The sequence below is a fragment of the Eptatretus burgeri genome, chromosome 17 (genome assembly GCF_056783735.1).
Source record: "Eptatretus burgeri isolate ZD-2024b chromosome 17, Ebu_testis_v1, whole genome shotgun sequence".
NCBI classification, from domain to species: domain Eukaryota; kingdom Metazoa; phylum Chordata; class Myxini; order Myxiniformes; family Myxinidae; genus Eptatretus; species Eptatretus burgeri.
In genome coordinates this window covers 37,602,261-37,612,958 of record NC_140977.1, presented here as the reverse complement: position 1 = coordinate 37,612,958, position 10,698 = coordinate 37,602,261, and positions in this window count along the sequence as shown.

The window sequence follows — 10,698 nt, the reverse complement described above, 5'->3', positions numbered from 1 at the left end:
GGACAGACTGACAGACACCAATGTGAATTTCGAGGGTTTTCATTAAAAACTCAAGAATGCGGAAATGGACGTTGCTGAAATTTGGAACATATTACCATTCTTGGGGAAACATACCAGGGGCATCGGAAAGGCCATTTATATTAGTCCGGATGTCAAACACCATTTTTCAAGATGACCTTGCATTAGGGTCCGCACAATGTTTTTCTGTATTTTTGTGATCACCAGACTATCTGAATGAATATTCCGATTGATGCCACTCTGGCACCCTTGAGCATTTTTGTAGAAACCCATTAATATGCAAATTAGTGGTGGCCATTGTCAAAATTACTATTTTTCTTAATATCTCCAAAAGTAAGCATCCAAATAGCCTGGTTGAGGTGTCTACACCCATGTTTTAGGGTCACTGGTCATGACAAACCCACTTAAAATTTAATAACATTCAAATTTAGCTCATTAATATGCAAATTAGCAGTCGCCTTTATCAAAATAATTTTTCTTAATATCTCCAGAAGTAAGCATCCAAATAGCCTGGTTGAGGTGTCCACACCCAGGTTTTTAGGGTCACTGGTCATAACAAACCCACTTAAAATTTAATAACATTCAAATTTAGCTCATTAATATGCAAATTAGCAGTCGCCTTTATCAAAATAATTTTTCTTAATATCTCCAGAAGTAAGCATCCAAATAGCCTGGTTGAGGTGTCCAAACCCATGTTTTTAGGGTCACTGGTCATGATAAACCCACTAAAATTTTAATAACATTTAAATTTAGCTCATTATTATGCAAATTAGCAGTCACCATTATCAAAATAACAATTTTTCTTAATATCTCCAGAAGTAAGCATCCAAACAGCCTGGTTGAGGTGTCCAAACCCATGTTTTTAGGGTCACTAGTCATGATAAACCCACTTACAATATGATAACATTTAAATTTAGCTCATTAATATGCAAATTAGCATAACGCTACCCCCTTAATTTCTCTGTGCTGATCGGCATTTTTTCAGTACAGTTATACAACAACAACAAAACTGTTTAAAAATAACTTGCGTAGAGCCGTTTATCCCCAGTACAGTTGTGAAAAAATGGCTGACCTCAGAAGATCAACAGCATGAACTGTTTCTGATCAAGTAAGTTGAGGCTTGTAATATAATGAAAGAAACATGGAGAACTGAGTTTTAAATAAGAGTAATGTCTTCTGATACAGTAGAATGATAGTGTGGGGGAAAAAATTATATTAATGTATTCAAAATTGTAACAAATGGAGTTTTAGAAATGTAACTTTTATGCTGCAAGTTGAATTGGCTGTCATTTCTGGCCAAAAGACTTTTGCCCTAAATGTTAAGAAATGTGTTGTTCTGGAGCAGAGTGACCGAGCTGATAACAAACGAACCTTTGCCTAGAAATGTACAAAGTGGCTTCTTGTCTAAAGGACACGTCTGCAGTCTGGGTTGAATAGCCCCCACCACTCTCTCATGAAAGTATAAAATGCTTTGAAATGTAAAATTATTTCAGTGCAAGTACATGAGGAAGTATAGTATCTCAGTGGCTTGTACTCCTTGGGACTGGCCAAGTACCAAATTAGAATAAAACTCTCTGATGTAATGTGGAAGTGAATTGAATCGGGTTGGTCTAACTGTTAACTAAAGTAAGAATAAATGAAATAGAACCAAATAATATTGCAATCAATGGGGATTCTTAAGTTCATTGTACGAGGGTGAGAAGTGTATGGTGTATAATTAGGAAATAAATTGTTTCACAAGGAAGGACTTGTGTGGACATCAGTTTTATCAGTGTCAATAGGGTTTTATGTAGGATTTTATAACCAAATCGGACAAACATTAAACTCTGCCTGAAGTCAAATAGGATTCCACAATCGGCCAGTTAGAATCCTTCAGGAGGAAAACGATCACAACAAGGTGGGTTTAAAAAATCCACATCAATCGATATTATTTGCAAGCAAGATTTTTTTTTATATTCTATTATCTAACATGATCTGTCTGAAAGCAACTGTGTTTTATTGATTTTTAAAAGTACACAGGGTGGAACCTGTTTCCTGAGAATTTTTTAAAATACGAACAAAGAAATCAAATGTTTACTGATGTTTATAATTACCTCCATTGTTACAGGTTGAGGCTCCATCACCATGGGAGACTGTTTCTTCAGTCCCTGCGATGCAACGAAATCTGGAAAACCTCTGGTAGCAGTTGGTCCAGACAGAGTGTGAAGTATCATCCGGTCAAACAAAGCAAGACAAGATGGTATACACGAAGAGCTTGAACAGAGATTACAGGCAGACAAATTTATTGAGCTCAAATGCCATAGAGGCTGTGTCAACGTACACATCATGCTCACACATAGAAAGACACTTGAAATGAATGAGTAATGTCTGTTTGGAAGATGCTTCAACAAGCAAAAGAAGCTGCCGTTCAAAGATGACGGTTTTTGACTAAAGAACATTGCATTTTTTGCGTAGAAAAGTGCATCATGGACTTTGATAAGAAGAATCCTAATCGTTGGCGGCGAGTTCTCCTTTGAAGGACTGCAGATCGTGTTGATCGGACAACTTTCAAACAAACTATTCTAGATGTTATCGATTCCCACCAGGATGAAGAAGGACGCCAGGTCAGGATATGATTAATGGGCGCAATCAGCGATCTTCATGCTGCTGATGCGAGATATCATGATGACTGAAGAAAGTCCTTCATGGCACCCCGTTCTGTTTCAGCAGCAGCACACAGTGGCAGAGAAACTCAGGACATTGAGCCAGCTGTCAGTTCTACCATCCTATCGATGAAAAACGACATGTTGTACATGTGGAATTCAGTAGAAGTCAACAATATGTACAAGGATCATGGAGGAAAGCTATACTCTTGACGAACCCTGTTATCCAAATTGTTGGATATACTTGACTCTGAGCTTCTGGTTCTGTCTGGTGAAGGTGTCGCTAGTTTAATCTTGTTTCGCAGCAGAGCGTCTACTGTTATCAACTTGGTAGCATCAGATGAAGATGATGCCGTTGATGTTTCCATCGAATGAATTGCCAAGAAGGTTGCACAGGAATCTAAGCAGTTGTCGTCTGACCCCAGTTCCTATCAGACTAGAATTAATATAGATATTGCTAATGAAGCAGTGAGTTCAACCCTTACATTGCTCCTCTCCAAAATATCAGCTAAACTGGACTGCACACTTCCAGGAGCTCTGATAGGAAGCATCATAACGAATATGATCACCAATCGACCAACTACACTCCAAATAGCACTGGGAGTTCGAGTCAGTCGTAAAAGTCTCATCAAGCAGTTATACAACTATCATGTGACCTGTTCCTATGATGAGTTTCAGTGTTCAAGGGATCAGCAGCAAAGGCTACAACTGTTCACTCCGGGATCAGGGGAACCGCCAAAGCTGAATGTGGCCTCATTCAAGTTGTTGCTGACAACTTCGACACAAATATCTCATCCCAGAATGGACTCGTTTCAACACATTCTCTTGCAGTACTACTTACCATAAAAGATCAGGAGATATCTTCCACGTCTGAAGATGAAGCCATCATCAGATGATTGACCCGTGATGAAATGAAGACACCTGTGACAGAAGACATTTCGGTTCAAAGGTACAAGGGACCTGAGAAACCAGCGATGCAAGTTGAAGAAGCCACACGTGTGGTGTTACCTCTCCACGTATTGGCTCATCAAGCTATACAACTTAGGAGAGTTCAAGATATGGATTTCTCTTTTCTGAAGCAAATCACTTCTGATCAGAACACACCAGAGTTTGGTGGCTTTAATACGAAGCTCTGCAGAGAGCAAGGACAATCCATCCAACCTGCAATGGGGGCCATTTATACACCACTCATAGATATGGATCCAGCTAACAGGCTATTTGAATGCTTACTTTTGGAGATATTAAGAAAAATAGTAATTTCGACAATGGCCACTGCTAATTTGCATATTAATGGATTTCTACAAAAATGCTCAAGGATGCCAGAGTGGCATCAATCGGAATATTCATTCAGATGGTCTGGTGATCACAAAAATGCAGAAAAACATTGTGCGGACCCTAATGCATGCCTTTCTGGCCAACACTCGGACTATATTGTATGTGCTATGTGACAAACTATAGAAAAGAAGGCACATTCAAAAAATCTCATGTGCATGCTGTACTACCCTTGGGTTCTTCGGAGGAACCACGTAATGCTCTCAAAAAGTTCATATAAAGGGACATCCTACATATATAGATTAAAATGCGTGATATCGTAAAGTTTTTTTTTTTTGTGTGTGTGTGTGTGTGTACCTTGATAATGAAAACGGCTGCGATTCATGATTTTGGTAGTTCTAGCAGAAGGGGGTTGCTGGCGGACCTTGAGTGCCCTGCAGAAATATGGGGGAAGACGAGGTGGGGATGCTTTTGCAGACAGAGTGGGGAGGGGGGGGGAGACCGGAGAGGAGACTGTAGAAGACAGAAAGACCACCGACCTGCCTGTGGTGAGAGAGGGAGAGACTCAAAGATTCAGTCGCACCGCAGGAGATACCAATGATCCTAAATGCCTTGGTTTCCACAGTGTGAAGCCGAGAAAGGTAAGAGGCGGGAGCACCAGCCCATAGGGGAGAGCAGTACTCCATCAGGCTGCCGATGAAAGTTTTGTATGTGGTCAGGAGCTCAGGTGTGCCGAGGAAGGACTTTGCACTACGGAGAATGCCCAGTCGGCGACTGGTTTTGGAGGCCAGGTTGGAAATGTGGCTTTCCCAGGAAAGGTCATGGTTGATAATTTATACTTTTGAGTGATTATGATATAGGTTATAGCAATTATCTATGAGGATGGGCCAGGCATCTGCTTGGGGGATGGCCAGATAGAGGACCCTGGAGTACCGGCGGAAAGTGGACGCAGTGATGCACTGCTCTGGCGCATGCTCCCATACCTGACCTTATACTTTATAGTGATTATGATATAGGTGATAGGTTCTAGCTATTATGATATAGATTGTGGGTTATAGCGATTATGGTGTAGGTTATGCTTTTTATAGTGATTATGATATCGGTAATTGGTTCACGCGATTATTGTATAGGTTGTGGGTTATAGCGATTATGGTATCAGTTATACTTTATAGTGATTATGATTTAGGATATAGTGATTATGATCTTGGTTATACTTTTCGTGATTATGGTATAGTTTTAATTTATGGTGATTATGATCTTGGTTATACTTTTCGCGATTATGATATAGGTTGTGGGTTATAGCGATTATGGTATCGGTTATACTTTTATGGTGATTATGATGTAGGTTATAGTGATTATGATCTAGGTTATACTTTTCACGATTATGATATAGGTTGTGGGTTGTAGTGATTAAGATATGGGTTATACTTTTCACGATTATGGTGTCGTTTATAATTTATAGCGATTATGGTATAGGTTATACTTTTTGCGATTATGATTTGGGTTATACTTTTTGCAATTATGATGTTGGTTATAGCGATTATGATATTGTTACAGGCCAGGGGTCAGCCGCCAACTGACCGCTCTGAACGGAGCCGCAAGTCGAGTCGGCCCGACCGATCGCCCGGAATATAGATCGCTGCCCGGATAACTCCGAGCGACGGGTCCTTGTTCAAGAACCGAAATACGCCAATCGGCAGATCACTTGGGGTAGGGTCGATTGCCAATCTTCAATGTACCTAAATACCAGGCCCGTCGCTAGGGGGGGCATTTGGGTGCAATGCCCCCCATGGCACATCTGGTGCCCCCCCCCACTTGTACACCACCCATTTATGCCCCGTTGCACCCTGTGAACAACTTGGTGTTTGAGGACGAGCGCCCACTGTGACCTTGCTGTTTAAGAGTTCACCTGTGTGAACTAAAACCCTTATTCCAGATGTTCAACGTGGTGAATAATAAGGCCTTCTTGGATAAACTGTTCTTTAATAAAATCCTTCTTTGAATAACAGTCAAGAGATAAGTGTGCGCTTCCCAGCGCATCTCCAAAAGCAATTGGCAAGACGATACAGTCCAAGACCACAAGATAAAAGATAATAACGCAAACACCAACGGAGCAGCCAAGACCTCGTGTCGAATGTCGATGTTGTGGGTGGATATTATATATATATATCCTCCGAGGACAGGTGAGCTGAAACTCAGAGCTTGACTCGAACCTTTCCACCTCGTGTGGTCTTCAACTTGTCCGGACCTGGGCTCCAGCGAGAGTGAGCTGGATCCAAATCGCAGTGATCCGCGATCCTTCCCGAGCTCCCGCGAATCCTCCCGCGCTTCTCAACACGTGCCGGTGAGATGAGGCACCGATCCTTCCTGTCGATCGTCGCTTCCCCGAGGAACCAACTCCAAGAAGAGGCCGACACGTCGCACCAAGCCGGGAAACAAAATGGAGAACGACAAGCTCCACGAACCAAGAGGAAGAGGAAGAAGCCTCCACTCGCAGCTCGAGCCGAACAACCGGCTCAAGTTCCTTCCAAAACAAATCAGCAGCCGAAGCTCACTGAGCCAGCCGAACCAAAAAGCTTCCGAAGGCCTCAAGCCAAGCAAGCCAAGCAGGTCCCAATGGCTGAACGACTGCTCTCTCCAAAGCAAAAAAGCTTACTCCTCCCACAGGACTCAGCACACGAACTCTGCCCACGGGACTCAGAACGGGACTCCCAGGAACTCAGCCCTACCATGGGACTCCCACGGGACTCTTTTCGAACTCTTTTTACACGGGACTTTTTTTTGAACAAAGAAAAAGATGTTCTATTTATCCTTTGCACCCCCTCCCCCGGCGTGACTCTAACTATTAAATTGATCCGCAGCGCATCTAATCGATCTCTGAACATTTAAACAATGGAAGGTGAGCTATCTAGGCAACATGCACTTATCGACAGCTGACTAAGGGAACCTGTATGTTGTGTGCGATTGAATTCCAAATTCGTTACAATATGTTTTAATGATTATTTTATGTTATGGACTATCGTAAAATGGTGTAGGTGAGAGACTCATGATTATTATATGGGTTATGACTATCTATATATTAGTAAACCTCATCTTGTATGTATGTATGTATGTATGTTCCCGAAATACAGCCAAAACGGTACAAGATAGTACAAAAATTTTAGGGTCACCTTACTCACCATTCGCCTGCGGTGTGCAGTATCAAGTTTCGTTAAAATCAGGTAACGAAAAAAAATTATTAAAAAATCAATTCCCGATTCAGTCAAGTCCTCTTCAGGAGAATTTGATCAATGCAAACAACCTCAGTGGTATAGTTCGCTGGAGCTATCTTTTTTTTTTTGAAATGATTTTTTTTATCAACGGGAACCCAACGGGTTCACGGGTCATCAAGTAGCAATTAAAATTTGAACACTTGTGAAAATATCCCATGAATCCTTCCTCAGCAACCAACATGGCCTCATAACAACCAAAAACTGATGATTATTTCCAGCAAAAGACAACATTTTGGAAGTTTGCTGTTATTCCAGTTTCAAAAATGCTAAATTTGAAGGTGTTTCTTGATTCGTTGTGTCTGCTCTGATGCTTTAATAGTTGCTTGCAACTATCATTAAAAAATAAATAAATCTTGTATCATCAAATGATATATCTTTACTGACAAATGGACATCAAAGCAGGAGGAAAAAAAAAAAAAAACAAGAAAAAAGTACACAATTTCATTTTTACACTTTAAATGAAAAAAAGTTCACAAAAATGTTCTGTTCAACAATTATTCGCTCACCTGGAACATAGTTCAGGTGAGCTTTTTTTTTTTTTTTTTTTTTTTTTTTTTTTTTGTATACCTTGGTCGAGGCTCGTATGAGAGCTAACACACAACTCACAGCAAGGAGGCATGAGACAAGAGGGGTGGGAGTGGAAGGGACAAAACATTGGGGAACAGACACAGGTGAACTGTGGAAGGGAGAGGGATGGGGATGGGACGGGGAACATGGCGAGGAGAAGATGGACATTACAGGGACTTTCAGGAAGGAAAGCAGGAGAATTGAAGGAAGTGGGCTTGGGTGGATTATCGGGGGTAGAAAAGATCGAGGATTTGGATGGGGGAAGATATGATGAGCTAATAGAATGGTGCATCATTCGTCCAACCATAAACACTTGCAACTTCTCCGAAACTGCTGATGGGATTATGACCAAACTTGGCTAAAATTACCTTTGATATGGTGGAACTTAAATTTGTTCATGGAATCCTCCTCCACCTAGATGTAGGTCATTGAAAGGTTTAAAGGTCCCAAAAGTACTCAAATTTTCAATCTCGTTTGGCCGTCATTTTGGACTACAGGAAAACATTTAATAATCTTCTTCTCTCAACACCGCTTAACTAATGAATGTGAAATTTTAAATTTGGATCAACTTCCCAAGGGAATTATAGTTTGTTGACAATGACATCATCAGTCATGTGGTGTAGTAGCCACATGGGATCATAAGAAAACCTTTAAAAGCTTCTTCTCTTAAACCGCTTAACTGCTCAATGCAAAACTTTACATATGTGACCTACTTCACATAGGAAATATAATTTGATAACAATGCTGTCATTGGTCACATGGTCTAGCAGCCATATTGGACCAAAGAGAAAGCTTTAAAATTTATCTTCTGTGAAACTGCTTAACCAATCACTGTGAAACTTAAAATATATGATCAAATACCTCTGGGAATATTTGCCTAAAAGAAGCTGATCTGAAATACAATATGGATCCCAGTGATGTTATTATAAAAAAAAGTGGGCAATATCCTGAAAAATATGATAAATAGATACCTTGAAGTTGCACCTTGTCGAATGGGGCTAATTTTGCACCAACAGGAAGTGACATCATCATACCGGAAGTGGCAAAAACCTCAAACTAAGGCTCATAAACAGTGGCAGAGTTCCACTCCTGTAAATATCCTGTCTGCTTGATAAAGTGAATGCCATCAATTCTCTGAGAGAAGACCTACAGAGGATCTACGAGTGGGGACAGAAATGGAATGTCCTGTTTGCTACTGAGAAATGCAAGGTTATGTCTCTCAGTCGACGACTACCAAGTGAGCATCCTCCAAAGTTATTCATGGGTGGCAAGCCCTTGCAGCATGTACATGAGCTTGACATACTTCGAGTCAGGTTCTCCCAGAGCTTGGGTTTCCAGTTTCACTTGAACTCCATCGCCATTAGAGCTGAACAAAGAGTGAGTGCCTTTCGCAGTATTGCTCCATACTTGGATCCGCTTGGCTGAGCCCAAATGTACAAAGCCCATGTCTGGAGCATAATGGAATATGCTCCTCTTGTATGGATGTCTGCAAGTGCCATGTATCTTAAAAAGCAAGGTGATGTGCAATGTCGTGCTGTACGTATCATCAAGGCCCCTCCACAGGAATTGAATATCGATCCCCTACCACACAGGAGAACTGTAGCAGGTCTGGGTCTGGTGTACAGACTGCACACAGAAGAAGTTTTAGCACTTCTGAAGACCATGCTACCTCAAACAGATGCAGCTGCCGAGCAGGGCAAGGCCCAGGGCCTCCATTATGGATTCCATCAAGATTCACCAGAGCAAGTGCTTCCTTTGGAAGATATGGTGTGCAGTGTCTTACTGGCAAGATAGAGAGTGGTCACTGGTCACTTGTTCAGTATGACCGCTACTCTATGCCCACAATGATTCCAGTGTGGAACAGTTTACCAGATGCCACTGTAAGTCACCCAACAACATCCGGGATCAAGGCTTTCTGCTCCAGAGCACACAAATATCTTAAAATCTAATACAGTATAATTATGATAATGTTGTTTTGTATGTACGATTCTATCACCTTGTTTTTCCTTTACTTTTATTATTCTCTCGCTTGTATTTTTGATACTCCGTGCTTTCATGGTACAAGTGGGCACTGTTTTTGTTTTTTGCAGTGCTTGTCCGTAAAAATAAAAAAAATAAAAAGTCAATACTACCTGACATAAAAGGTATATTCGAAATCCAGTTCTTATTTTTACCCTGATCCATCTGTTACTCCACTTTTTGGCAAACAGCCAGGTGAGCTGCAGGACTACTGGTCCTCTATTTTTAACGACATAACTGACAATATGACGTTTGTGAAGTTGGGTGATTTCATATGAAAACTACAGAGTCTTTTTGGGTTTTGGACTGTCTGTGGCTTTAAGGGCTGGAGAAATATTTCCTTTACTCCTTACATTATTTTTCACATTGGGCCTTTCATTTAATGGGAGAGCTTACTGATGTAACAGCTCATTGTTTTGGGGCTTTCTTAACTACTTAATATACCCTAATGCCTGAACATGAAGTGTGCTGTACAATTGACATTTTGTCATGAAGTTATCCAATGAAACAGCAACCGAGGTTTTTTTTTTTGTGTCTTCTTTCGTTATTATTACTTTATATTTTGTTTCTGGTTTTTTCCTTATTTCCTACTTGAACTTGTTTCTTTCAATTTACTTTAAAAAAATTCATTCATGGACGTCTCATCACAACTGAAAGATGTAATCAGGTTGGTTGTCACTTAATGAGACTGTTTTGGTATTAATTGGCCGAAATAATTGTGAATTTTTAAAACTTGTTCATCGATATCCTTAGTGATTGCAGGATTGGAGCTGTTTGGAGGTGCACATAATACTTCCGGTTAAAGACATTACACCATTATCAGGCAAGGGCTCTCTGGATCTCTCGCTAATTGCTCTCTCCTTTCTTTAACTCAACAAACATATTCTGAGGCTGAAGGAGCTTGTGAG